Source organism: Pogona vitticeps, chromosome 1, assembly GCF_051106095.1.
Source record: "Pogona vitticeps strain Pit_001003342236 chromosome 1, PviZW2.1, whole genome shotgun sequence".
NCBI classification, from domain to species: Eukaryota; Metazoa; Chordata; class Lepidosauria; order Squamata; family Agamidae; genus Pogona; species Pogona vitticeps.
In genome coordinates, this window is record NC_135783.1 from 319742810 (window position 1) to 319757560 (window position 14751).

Here is a 14751-nt window from a genome sequence, read left to right on the forward strand (position 1 = left end):
TGATGTATTCGATAGTTTTTTTGTCATGTATGGTACTGTGTTCTGGGTATCTTTGAACAGAAGAACAGCATAAAGTAAAAATAAGAACAGGAATAAGAATATACATAGATTTTATTCACCCACATCAATGGCAGAATATTATTATAACCTTATACACTATGAAGTGATGTTTTAGTTCTTTGGTTTTGGTTAATGTGACAAGGTCCATCTTCGGCCGGGGGGGTTGGGTGGTAAAGGCGGGAAAAAGGCACGGAGGAGAGTCCATTTCTTCCGAAATAACAACTTTATTTGAATGTACACTTAACTCTACAGGATCAAATGGATCCTTCAACACTTCATCAGACAACAAGGTATATCCTTTTGCTTTTACACCAGCTGGGTTCAACTCTTCCCTTACCAAGGGGCTGGGCCAAATCGTTCGCGATCCGTTAACGGTCGTAGTGGGGCACTCCGCACGGCACATATGGTCCCACAACAGGGATGGCGGGCCCAATCCCCCTCTGAAGGTTTCTGTTGAAACTCTGGGCCCGGGCGGATAACTCTCCGGCCCCCACCAGGGTAGCTCACCGGGAAAACTGAGACCCTCCATTCCAGGGGCTCATATGCCCGACCGCGTCCGCTGGGTAGAGAGGGCTCTGGCAACAGTCCCCCTTCTTTCTTTATGTTAGGGAAGCCTTGGGCCAAGTCCGCTTGGCTCCTCACGTCCGTTAACCAATCGGTCTGTACCCCCCTATTCGTGCATCTGCCCAGCTCACCTTCCCCCAGCCAACTAAATTCCCGTGCGTTAGATCCTTCCCCTTTCACCTCCTCCCACATGATCAAGTCCAGTTCGGCTCCTCCCTCATCAACCAGGCACACTTCCGTTGGTCTCCTTTGTAATTTTTCCTCCCGTTCTATCTCCACTAAAATCCCTTCTGCACAACCACTCTCTTCCTTTGGGTCTTTCTCTTCTGAGGACGGCACACTCTGACCTACACCTTCACAGTTAAGCATATATAAATATTTATATTGTTATCATTTAGATTTAATAGGCTCAGAAAATGATGTTTCTCAGTTTGTTACTTCTGGTATTCTGAGAGTTTCCCCTTGTTGTAAAGCTCAAGGGTGGCATTGAAAGGCGAGCACTTCACCAAGAGGTTTGTTCCTAACATCCCCATCCCCATTGCTGAACCCTTGTTGTTACTTTAAGAGATAGCAAGGCACTTTTCACACACACAAGTGCATTCACATATTAGCATCTACTAATTCAGCTATGTAACTTTTCACAGATAAAGGCTATCATTTTGGAGTTGCTGACATGCTTTTCAAGATGAACAGTAATACTCACAGGAAGCATCTGATGGGTAGGAGAAATAAATAACTTAAGAAGCATGCACATGTAAAAAAAGAAGCATGCACACGTGTATTAATAAGGGTGGGAGTGAGCTAGAGCTCCTGTTGATTTTTTTTCAGGACCTGTGATCAGGTTCTTCTAAAATTGGTGATGGTTCCCTCATTTTGGTGGGAATAAAGGTCGGAGACGGTTTTGAATGTCCAACTGCACCAACTTTATTAACATCAACTTCCGAATTAACAAGATTAAATGGATCAAAACAACTCAACTCTGGGATTGTCTTATAACTCAAGATCTTTGCTTCTAGTGTAAATATATCACTTCCTACATAGGGGCTGGACCAAAGTGTTCGCGATTGGTTATCACTCTCAATGGGGTGCTCCTTACTGCACACACTGTCCCACAACAAGGGTGTCTCACCCAGTCCCCTTCTGGAGGTGGGCTGTTGTAAGGGGGACTGGGATGGATCACTTTCTTCCCCCCACCTTGGTTGCGGGAGTAAACCATGACCGTCCATTCTAGTGGTTTCACCCCTTTTCCTTCACTTCTTGGTAAGCCTGGATCAGGGAGTATTAAGGCTGGGAAAATCTCTTAAGTCACAGACCTTGCTAGACATCTCATCACTCCTTTCTGTCTTTACCGCACAGTCTTTTGTTCTTTTCTTTACCTTGTCAGTTTCCACTCTGAATTCCCATGCGTCACCCCACTCTTTTATAACCTCCTCCCACACTATCAGATCTTGCTCCTCCCCCTTGTCCCCTTCCTTGTCTTCTGCCAAGCACACCTTTACCGCCTTTCCCTCCTTCACTTCTTCCTCTTCTATTTTTATGAGTACCCCCTCAGAGCATCTATTTGCTTCCTCCTGTCCATCCTTTGCTGAGGATGGCTCACTAGCCTCCAGTCCTTCACAGGACCCCACATTCACTTGGTATCAGCCAAACTAGGAACTGCTTGCTGATTATACAATCACAGTCATCCACTAGGTCTAACATTATTGCATCATCACTGGTGCTATGATAGCTATTGATGAACTTACTGGAAATTCCAACCACAGTAGAAAGTGGTCAGTTCTGCCCTCAGGCTCAGTGATATAGGGAGAGTCTATGCAGTAAAACAGTAGATTCACTGAATTAAAGGCAAGCTTTCTTTCTGGAGACAAAGAACATTGAGGAAAGCATGCAGCAATCATTTGTATGTGTGCTGGAGTCTCACTAAAAAGGAAAGGCTGATAAAATTTCATCCTTGAGTGGCATTCACAAAATAATTCTTTTTTCTGCATTTTTTGCACTTCACACATGCTCTGAACCTCATTTCTGTCAACACCATAGTGACGTTGGACACCCATGGCTCCTTTACATTCAAAAGGAATCCAGATATTTCTTCCGTGCCATGACATTGCCTCCAAGTTACAGCAGTTCTATGAAAGAGTAACCTCCAAAATGTCCTACCATTAAAAGCCCTGTCCAACTTCTGCAAATTTAAGGCTGTAGCATGGGTGGGGTGGGGGGAGTGAATAAATTCTCTTTTTTATCTGCTTAAGATTTCTGTGGCTTAGATATGACATGCTGTAACTAATAGCGACTTTGTTTTGAGAGTTCTTTTGGAAAGACACAATTTTTCTTGAACCTTCAACTTACGGATTGACTTGCATCATGACTGTTTCTTATAGGTAATATTGGTCTTCAATCCTGCTTAGTTCCAGTGTATCCATTCAGGATTGATCTGAAAGACAGTGAAGAAATTTAATTATAGTGTTTTCAAAAGTACAGGAAAAATAGGCTAATTTCTCTTGTCCCTTACCTATTATCTGGCATTTTATTAACACATCTCCATAGCATTTGTTCTTACACCATGCTGAAGGGGGAGGTATTGTGATATTTAATAACCATCTTTGCATTCAGTTGGCTGATTCAGTGATAAACACATGCAGCTGCCCAACAGCAAATAGGCAAAATAAATAATGACCTGTCTGACAGTCTTGACCACCACCTTAAAAATAATTCAAGGGTCCCTGCTCAGAGCATCTGGGCCAGAAAAAGGACAAAGTGTTTACGGAGCACACCTATGTGTGTTACTCATCAGTTAAGTCCATTATATTCTGTGCCACTTATTCTATATAACAAAGGCAACAGATTGCAGTTGAAAAATAAAAATGTCCAGCTTCAGCATTTGGCTCTTCAGGCTGCTACTGTACCATACTTAGGATATGCAGAGCTCAGGTATCTCAGCTTACTCTTACATTTCTTGCACTGAGACTGGCAGGTTTGTACTAGTCAAAGAATAAGCTGAGCATGAAACTGTATTTGATTGCTAAAAGTAACTCAGGAATGGAAATAAAGTTGCAAAATAGTTACTTAAATCTAAGGAATCAGTTTCACCTGGAATTTCCAAGTTCAAAAAAGTTTAGGTATGCACCTAAGGATATGTAAATGTGACCTTTCAACAATTTGTAAGTCTGACCATTACTTTAAAAAAAAAAACACCAATTTTTCCAAATGCCTTCCCTGACCAAAATACCTTTGTGAAGATGAGTATGTGTTTCAGATAAGTCTTAAGGCACAAAAACTCATAAGGAACTGAACACTGGCAATAATTAAGATGTTAAGAAAAATATTATTTGGTAGTGCTATCCACTGCTGACCCCCTTCTGAATCATGATTTGTAGGCTACTTCCGTTTCAATTCACAGAACGGTGAGATCTATTGAGCTAAAAACAACACGACTACAAGTGTTTTTGTCAGTTACAGTACATCAGCACTGGAACTCCAATCAGTTGTTATACATATCTCTTTCAGCCTGCGTCCCGATGCTTTAATCTTGTGATTAATCTTCCCCCCCCTTACATCCCCTTTTACCTTCTGTATCCCATACCCTATCCCAAGTTATTAAATAAAAAAATCTTGTGATAAAAAAAAGGGGGGGAGCTATGAATTCTTTGCTACATTTCATTACTTTGTTGTGTAACACAATACCGACGACTTCAGTCAATTACTGCAATGTGGGGGTTGTTGAAATACGTCAGACTCGGGTTTCCCTTTTGTGTGCTTGTGTGTGCATTTCTTCACGATTCTCCTCAGCAGGGAGACCAAATATAGCCAGGCTGCACCCTCTCCAAGGCTTTTTCTGCTACAGAAAAACAGTAGGCGTGCACATTTTTAAGACGATCACCTCTCTTTGGTGGCGTGTACTATCCAAGTCTCCGAAAATGGGAACAGGTATCAATTCACACCCCTGCCCAAAATCGCAGAGAGCGCCGGGATTCCACTTTTCTTACACACAAACACACCCACCTATTTCCGCCAGTAATTCCCGGGTCGTCAACTCCAACCACTTACCGCGGAAGACTGGAAGTCAAAACAACCCTCTTCCCCCTCTGTGCGAAGCCCTTGGCACCTTGAATGCCCCCGTTACCCTAAGCTAATGCTTTCTAATTACAGCTCCACCCCAAAACAAAACACTGTTTCCCGCTGCCATGGCAACTGAGCCCTGCCTTCTTTGCTGTTTTGGCGACGGAGCCCTACCCCCCTGGCGCTGCTATGACAACTGGGGCTTCCTCCCAGCGGGTGACGGCGCGGTCTGTGTTGCTAGCACTTTCTGAAAGGGGAAGGGCGAAAGAGTGATGACGTTGCACACATCGTTTCTATGGAAACGACGCACTGACGTCAATGGCATTGTGAGGCCTCAACGTTCCGCCGTCTCCACAGCAAAGTCACTTGGCTGGCCAAACCTCAGCAACAGAGACGGGATTGGCCGGTTCCACAATAGGGGGTGGGGTTGCTCTTTTTGAGGTTTGAGCAGGTGAGCCCAACACCTGGGTTGGATCTAAAGACTCCTGATAGTCGGACTGGTGGCTATTGACTCCTTTCCTTTATTCATTTGTATTATATTATTTTTTTTTTGGTATTATTATTTGAACAATCTTGCTTCTCGGGGTGCTTTTCTGTAAAGAAAAAAAAGGAGTCTTCCTCTGTTCGAATTCGATGCACCACAGTACAGTTAATAAATGCCTCAGATAGTTTCCACCCAATAGTGAGCCACATCAAATGCACTTAAGACAACTAGCATCACATATTCTGTAGCAGAAGAGGGGCATAATGAATAGATGTGATGCTTCCTGTTCACCACCCTGGCAAAGGACTGTGCTACTGCGAAACCCACGTTTTCTTAGTTTCATCTTGGGTAACTCAAGACTAGAATAACTCCGTAAGAGTGAAGCTGTATAGAATGGACCTGTGTTGCTTGTGGCTGGAAAACGTGCCCAGTGCGCTTGCGGAATATACACGAATTGAAGGACAAGTCCTGAAGTTGAGGCTTCAGTACTTTGGCCATCTCATGAGAAGAGAAGACTCCCTGCAAAAGACCCTGATGTTGGGAAAGTGTGAAGACAAGAGGACAAGGGGACGACAGAGGACGAGATGGCTGGACAGTGTCATCGAAGCTAACCAACATGAATTTGACCCATCTCTGGGAGGCGGCGGAAGATAGGAGGCTTGGTGTGGTGTGGTCCATGGGGTCAAGAAGAGTCGGGCATGACTTAACGACTAAACAACAACAAATCTATACTGTATATGTACATACACATCTATTTGTGTGCTGAATACTTGTATACCTTTATATCCTGTTTCTCTGAAAATAAGACCTAACCTGAAAATAAGCCCTGGTATGATTTTTAGGATGCTCGTAATATAAGCCCTACCCCCCCCAAAAAGCCCTAGTTAAGTGAAACCCCACCCTCCACCATTGTGCAGCAACCAGAAGATGACATGGCTGTATTTGAATAAATGTACAGTAGATTGTTGTACATGAAAAAAAAACATACTCTGAAAATAAGCCCTAATGCATTTTGGAGCAAAAATTAATATAAGACCCTGTCTTAATTTCGGGGAAACACGGTAGGTTCAGAACCATTACAGTGTGCCTCTGTATGGATTGCATGTTAGCCCCAAAATCCTTTGGTTGCTAACGACTATGGATGACAGTTACAGAGATTATATGTGCCTATTTTCATGCCTATGTGTCTGGAGATGGTTCTTTCACAAGTTACAGAGCATGAAAGATAGCAGCATTGTTTTTAGGAATGAGAAAGAAACCTGGAATTAGCTTGCCATATTTGATTTGATTGATTGATTGACTGATAACTGACTGACTGACTGACTGATTTGCATAATGGATTTTTGCTTTGGGGAAATGCAAGGTACACAATTGGGGGAACCTATGGCCAACTGCACCTTCTCACCTTATACATATGGCAAACAACCACGTGAATAAAAACATCCATATGTGTGGATTTCATTTTACTGTCAACTGTAAAGGAATTGGGAAGTGCACTAATATTAGTGTGATCATATTTGCATATTAATTTTTCCAGGTGCTGTCTGTGCATGGCTTGTGTATATGACTTTATATATGAGTTTCTTTGTTTTTAGATCCACACATACACCACTATATTCCTGTATGTGGTCACAATGGAGAGCATTACGTGCCCTTCAGTATATAAATGTATACATTCATCAATATGTATGTTACCATCTATTTTTTTATTTATTGAGGAGATTATGTAGTGAAAGCTGACCTGATTTTTTTTCTTCCAGGCTTGCTGTTGTGAGAAGTGAGCAAATGCCAAAGAAGAAGTGCTTTGTAAGGAAGATTCAGCATTCCTTAGAGATGCGCATGGGTAACTGCTCTGCTGAGATGTGAGAAATTGTAACCAATGCATATAATGCTCAAATACCAATGAACTGCTACATACCGTACTTTTGTTTATTTTTTCGAATTGTATGAAAACTTTAATCCTGTTGATTTCAGGGTCCCCACCTTGCTGGGCATCCAAGTGTGCACTTATCTGAATAAACCTGTTGCCTTTCCTCCAAGAAACTGTCTGTTTATTATTACTGTTCAAGACTTGGCTTAATAAAATTAGCCAAGATAATTGAGCTCCGGGAGTAACACTGTCTTTCTCCCCTATCCTTTTCCCCACTCTGATTCTGACTGATATTTCAATTCCAAAACTACCTGTATATTATTACTTCCTTTGGCCAATGACTCTATTACTTTTGAATTCTGACAAGCACTATGTGTAAACAGTATTCTGTCCTAGTAGGACTAATGCCACATTTAGAGGGTAGGTCAGTTTTACTGCATGTTCTGTTCCGTGCTACTCTGAGGGTGGAGCAAAACCGTAGGCAGTGTATCTGTTTCCTGCCTGGCCCAGGGTTGGGCACTCACCTGTCCTTGATTGCCAATCTTTCCAGGCAGGGAAACATTTTTCATACAATCAATTGTGCATTTATTATTCAGATGTTGTGTAAGATCCAGACATAATTTAGAGAGCACCTTCTAACCCATTTGTATGTTTTATCAATTACGGTATGCAACCACTATGTGAAATGCACCTACATGTTTGGATCTTCTGTTTTGTAAAACGGTGTAATATATACACAGTGAAATTTTTCATCTAGTTTTAGCATATGTCTTTATTTTTATTTGGGTTGCAAATGTTATGTAATTTTTTTCCTTTGTATCCCTCTCAGCATGCTTGTTCATGAGTGCAAACCCTGTTCACTCCAGTGTTTGACCTTCAGAGTATAATCAGAAATGTCCAGCACTTAGAAAAATTACCTTTTTGGAGTATACCTCCAATTATCCTCTAGATCTGGATATGGTGTTACTTAAAGAGCAATGGCACAGGAGGGAAAATACGAATTGATTTGCTGTGAATTTGCATGTGGGAAGTTGAGTTTCCCTGGGTGAATTTGCTTTAGCTGATAAGACAAGAGTAAGGAGAAAGAAAGTAGGAAATTGGCAATCAGTTTCTTAAGGCAGCTTCTGCTCTAGTCATCCAGATTTGGAGGAGGAACAGCTACAAAAGAGCTTCCTTAACAAGTTGCAAACAAGAGCTGATTGCCTTTTTCCTTCTCCTCACCACTCCTGGTCTCCAAGGTACTGTAGCACAACTTTGTTGCAGTGTTGTCAAAGATCTTTTAAAAAAAAGAAAAGAAAGGGCATTGTGAGCAAAGATCCAAAGTCCCCTTGACTGTGCAATCCCAATGCCTTGTAGTCCAATTCCCTTAAATGGGTGCTTGATTGAAATGAACTGACCCTTGTAAGTGCCCCTTTGCTTCCTCTCATCCCAACCATCCAACCACCAGCACCCCTGCACATACTTTTCTGCATCAGCTCAAGTGACTACTGAACCTATGTGAATGCAGTCACTACAACATAAAAGTAGAAGACCCAACAGTGGAGGGGAGGGGAGAAATCAGGTTGGATGGGAAAACTCTGGACTGATTTTCATTGACTTGTACATCATGGAAAATGGAAAATAATGTGAATCTGACTGTCCCAATCTTGGGACATTTCCCTTATAATAGTGAAGTTGCCCTCTTATAAACAATCCTGCAACTGACTTGATCTCTGAAAAACACTGTATTATAGACATCTCAAAAGCTGCAGCTGTGGTTGTGAGGTATTCCAAAAATATTCTGATGATCTGAGTGACAGTGAAGCACAGAACAAAAATAATTAGTGATGATCTGAGAAACAATTGAAATGTACATCAATGTATGGACATATATAATGCAGTACCAGTTCTGAAGATCAGTCAGTATAGTATTGGCACAGCTGCATTTCCATATGCAAGTACATACTGTATCTTAAGAGACTTTTTATAATTGAAGATTGGAGAAAGACTGCTTTGCACTGAAAGGAAAACTACTGTACTTCACACTTGCTGTAGAAATGGTGGGTGAAGATGGTATTTTCTACTAAAACTCAGTTGGATGGGTTACATCCATGTTCCTCTGTTTGAATGTGTACTTTATGACTTCGAGAAATAATCTGCTGAAACATTTGGAGGCTTTCCCTACATACAGAGAATCCATGGTATTGTTGTCCTAATGAGAAAGGAGCTACACTTCTCTCACACAGTCTTCTTATTTGACTTGAGGGTTGGTCACTGTGTAGGGACCCTTCAGCGTACTTACCATGTGGAAAACAAACCCAAGAAATGGGACAAACCATTGACTGAAAATACCTTGAGTTAGATACAAGCAAGACATAACAGGCTGCTTCTTCTCAGTTTTATTTAAAGAAATACAGCCTTGGGAGGCTGGAATCAAAGGACTGGTGAGGGAGAGAAGAAAAATAATTATTTAATCCAGGGAGGGGTAGCTTCTGGCTTGCCAAATATTATTGGACTGCCTATCTTGTCACTCTTCACCATTGATAGGGCCTAATAGATTATTAACTACCTGCCAGTTGTCTGTTCAGAATTGCTATCAGGCTGTATATTCCCCCCATTTTATTTTATTTTATTATTATTATTTTTTTGCTGAGGACAGGGAGATGTAGCATCCACATAATAGCTGCCTAGAAAGGAGGAGAGTGCTGTTGCCACATGTTTGGATGCAAACTGAGGTGAACTTGCAGAGCAGGTATAACGTGCGTCACTGCACACAAGACATGAACCTTTTAAAGATATAATTGGGCTTTCCCTGAAATGCAATCACTGGGAACACCCATCACATGAGAGATCAACAGCATGTGCACAGGATCCAGTGATTCCTTTCCCAAGTGGTGTGTGCTGTTGCAGGAATTTTAATTTAATGGTAAGATAGTCATCAAATCAAACATGAATGCTGTGACTGAAACCAAAATGGCTGACATCCTTTTGAACTGGTGAAATCCCTTGCCATGTTTCTTATTTATATTAAGGCACATGCTGAAGTCAATCTTGTTCTTTCTTAGAGGAACAAAGGGTCAGAAAAAGACTGTGAAGAAGTTTTCCCCCTCACATTGAGATGAATTAGTGGATTTATCATCTGCTTTTTTATGGATGAGGTGGTCCCAATATGAAACAATATGCATTTAATTAAAGATATCCTCAAATTCTACAGCTTTAGAGCATTTGATAGGTTGTTGCCACTTATTTCTCTAAACAATTGCATAATTTAGTAAAACCCAATTTTTACCAAAGTAGGCTTGTTCAATTTACTAGATAGTTAAATGTATTGATATCAGATGTAAGACCCACAAAGTCTTTGGCAGCTGCTTGTGAGCAGGCAAGCGGTGTAGCTTCAGAGTGTAGATGAGAATGTGAATTTTGATATAGTCCACTGAACTATATAGACATCACTGGTTTTGAAAAGGATCCAGTTGGGTATTAGCAGGGGTAACAGACAGAAAGTGCATTCTCATTCTTATAAGGGCTAGATCTAACAGGGCTACCATTTATCTGTCCTGAATGAGATTGCACATAGACAGACAGACAGATGGACGGACGGACAGACAGACAGACAGCTTCAAGACCAGATTATTATATAATTATTATATATGTATGGCTAACTTTAGGTCGGGTTTGAAAGTTACAGCTATCACAGTATGTTTCAACCATGGTGCTTACTGAGGCCTCTTGCCATGGACTTGTAAGGTATATATTGAAGCATCTTCGTTGGCTTGCATTTAGATATCAGGTCATGTTCAAGATGTTATTTCTGGCTTTTTAATGTTATATTCTGTCAAATAGCCTCTGACTCAGTGAAATCCTGTGAATGAGCAACCTCCAAAACGTCTTATTATTAACAGCCTTGTGCAGCTTCTGCAAATATAAGGCCATGATTTCCTTTCTATTTTGAGTTTGGTCTTTATCTCTTTCTGCTGTGTTCAATTTTTTCCTGGCACCAACTTTTCCTTCTAGTGAGTCTTGTCTTTTCACGATGTGCTCAGAGTATGATAGCCTAAGTTTTGTCATACTTGCTTCTTAAAAGAGTTCAGGCTTAATTTGGTCTAGAACCCACTTATGTCTATTTTTTTGTAGCCCATGGTATCCCTAAGTCTAGCAACATGTTTCAAATAAATTATTTTTGTGCCTTTCATCAGTGTCCAGCTCTCACATCCTTACATAGTAATTAGAAACACAACAGTATAGATTATCTGACCCTTAAGGCGGTGGCTCCTCGCCTATGAAATAATCTACCTCCGGAGATTCGCGCTGCACCCTCGCTGGGTACTTTTAAGAACCAACTAAAAACGTGGATGTATAGGCAGGCCTTCCCTTCCAGTTAATTCCTGTCCTCTCTCCTTTTTTTCTCTCTTTATTTGATTTATTTTGTATTTTTCCCATTGCAAAATCATTTAATTAATTAATTGTTATAAATTTTTCTTGAACTTGTTATGTTTTATGTTGTAAACCGCCTAGAGTGGTCAAAATGAATAGATAGGCGGGGTATAAATACAATTACTACTACTACTACTACTACTACTACTACTACTACTACTACTACTACTACTACTAATAATAATAATAATAATAATACTAATAATACTAATAATACTAATACTACTACTACTACTACTACTACTACTACTACTACTACTACTACTACTACTAATAATAATAATAATAATAATAATAATAATAATAATAATAATAATAATAATAATAATAATAATAATAATATACCAGTGGTGGTGAACCTTTTTGTGCCCAACTACCCAAACTGGGAAAAAAAAATTAAAACAGCGGGTGGTGGGCCATGGTGGCAGCAGCAATTGCGGAACTGAAAGTGGCAGTGCAGAACTGGAAGTGGTGGCAGAAGGGGGGATCCTGGGTACGGGGGTGCCTCAAGACCCCACTCCGGATCCACTGCCAGCACCAGCTGCTCTGGATCCTGGCCTGCCACATGTCAAAGTGACAGCACCGCGGCTGCAGCTGTCCCCTGAGGTTTGGCTGGAGGGGGGGAAGAGTAGCAATCTGGTGACTTATGGCTCATGTGCCCGCAGAAAAGGCTCTGTGTGCCAGCTGTGGCATGCATGCCATAGGTTTGCCATATCTGCTCTATATTGTTCAGGAACAGACTATCTGAGAAAATGTTTCTCCCTTTTATTCTGCCATGATCTTCACATTCTAAAGAGAGAGGTCTCTACTTCCTGTACCATGCCCTAATGGGGCTTGTTTGCTTGCTGTGTAGAGAGGGTGGAACTGTCTCCTGGGTGAAATTAGATGGGTTCCCACTGTTAGCTGTTTCTGCCATGAGTTGAAGACTTGGTCACCCAGGAATTTTCCTGACCCCTAATGTTACTAGTTACCCTTGCTCTTTAATGAATTGTTTTCATGAACTGCATTGTTTTTATTGCTCTGCTTTCTTTAACCATTCATTGATGTTTACATTATTATAAAAACATTGGCATTTTAAAAATAAAAGCAGCATAATTAATTAAATGAATTATTTAATTAAATTAAATAATTAAAATAATAAAGAAAGAAATGTTATGTTGCTACTCTCATGACTGAGAACACTTTAAGTGGTATTCTGTGCAGGGCTCTTCAGATGTAAGTCATGAAAATGGCTTGTTCCCTAGTACACAAACTTTCAGAAGTGTGTGTGTGTGTGTGTGTGTGTGTGTGTGTGTGTGTGTGTGTGTGTGTGTGTGTGTGCATGTGCGTGTGTGCGTGTGTGTGTGTGTGTGTGTAAGTGTAAAAAAAGTGTAACTACCTGGCTGGCTATATTGATCTTGAGAGTTATAATATTATACATGAACTCATATCTGCTAATCAAGCACCAGCTCTTTTCAGAAGTGCAAGGGATGCTCTTTCCTTTCTCCAAGATAATAGTAGGTATCTGAATATGTTTTGAAGCTGGTATCCTTAAATTGTGCCCTGCCTTATCAAACAGCACTCCCAGTTCTCAGTGATGCAGAAGAATTATTTTTGGATGAGATAAAAGAAAAGAATCCATTTTGAAACAAGAAAATAGTGACAACTGGCAGGAAAATTGTGACCTATATTCTGCTGGAAAAACAAAAGGCAAAGAACAGAAGAGACTCTGCTTTATAGCACGTCGTAATTTATTCTTATCATGAAATATTAGCTTACGATAAATAACAGTAGCTTTTAGCATCAAATGTACAGGAAATGTAGCAGTAGTTAATCTCTATCTTAAGAGCCAGCACCCACAATTTTAAAGTCTACAATTTATTGCAGGAAATAATCAACAGCACTACGAAAGCATTGGAACTGCTGAACATTATGGTGCTTTATAATTCTGTTTCATATTAGGGTAGGAACCTCATATTAATTTGGGTTTTTTAAAGTATTTTCATAATTTAAGTCATGGTGCCCTGATTGTCTCTATAGAGCTATAGGATGAAAATATATGAATACTGTATATTGAAACATGCTCTCTTATCTTCATTATGAAACTGTATTAGTGGATGGTGGGAGAGCATGTTGCAATGTATCCTTTTCAGCAACCCTGATGTTTTGCCTTTCCAATCTTAATATGAAGACAAATCCATTAATTTGTCCATATAGATAATATATGCTCCTAACAGCTACTGCTATCAGACCTTGATATTCTTTCTGGCATAGTCTTGTTAAGGTTTTCATACAGACAATGTTCAATATTTTCAGCCAATAACTACTTCTGTCTGTCTCCATGGGAATTTTCAAATATGACTATCATTGTTATTGTTTTAAGTTTCTTCTCCCCTCCCCTCCTAAGCAATAAATCTTTGAAAGAACAGCTCCTGCCAGAAATTTGTTCCATTCTCATCATGGCCAAGAGATTAATGGTACTGTGAGGCTGAACTTTAGAGCTGGATTTTGACATGGAAGTTATGCAAATCAGATTTGGAGAGAATGCAGTATAGCAGTGGTCCTCAACCATGGGACTCCAGATGTTCTTGTACCACAGCTCCCAGAAGCCTTCACCACCATCTCTGCTGGCCAGGCTTTCTGGGAGTTGAAGTCTAAGAACATCTGGAGGCCCAAGGTTGAGGACCACTGCAGTATAGTGCTCTTTCTTTGGACTAAGAAATGGGATGGCCTGGGGAAAGTGTGATCGAATTGAGACATCCTCTGCATTGTCTTGCCTGGTGAAACAGATTCAGCCTGTGATGTCAGTCGGTTGACAGGGTGCTTGACCAACTGTAGGGCCACCACCTCTTCACTTAGACCCTTGCTTAGCCTGGCTTCTGAAAACCGTTAACAACAAAATGGGCGGAGGCTATTATCAATGGGTCTCTCTTCGAGGGCAAGTTCCCCCTTGTCCTCAAGGGGACACTCATTAAGCAGATTCTTAAAAAGCCCAACTTGGTGACTGACAATGTTACCAACTATCAACCATTCTGTAACATTCCTTTCATCAGCAAGTTAGTGGAGAGGGTGGTGGACGATCAGCTTCAAGTACTTCTGGAAAAAACCAATGGCCTCGATCTGTTTCTGTCCGTGTTCAGGCCGTGTTATGGCACAGATACAGCTTTGATCACTCTGCAAGATGACTTTCTGAGGGAGACTGATGGGGCAAATGTCCCTGTTGGTCCTTCTCGACCTGTCAGGAGCCTTTGATACCATCGACCATGGTATCCTCCTGGGGAGGCTCTCCAGATCGGGGATCAAAGTTCAGGCCTTGACCTGGCTC

The 14751-nt window shown here is 41.0% G+C and overlaps 1 long non-coding RNA gene across 2 annotated transcripts; it reads left to right on the forward strand.

Annotated features, from left to right (window-relative positions):
* Positions 1-241: 241 nt before the first annotated feature.
* Positions 242-11307, forward strand: LOC144589043 (uncharacterized). 2 transcript variants are annotated; one of them, XR_013544903.1, is made up of 2 exons: positions 242-5826; positions 6925-11307. It is a non-coding gene; the product is annotated as an uncharacterized LOC144589043 (long non-coding RNA). The 2 variants fall into 2 exon arrangements; XR_013544904.1 differs by having other exon boundaries at positions 4885-5131.
* Positions 11308-14751: the final 3444 nt, after the last annotated feature.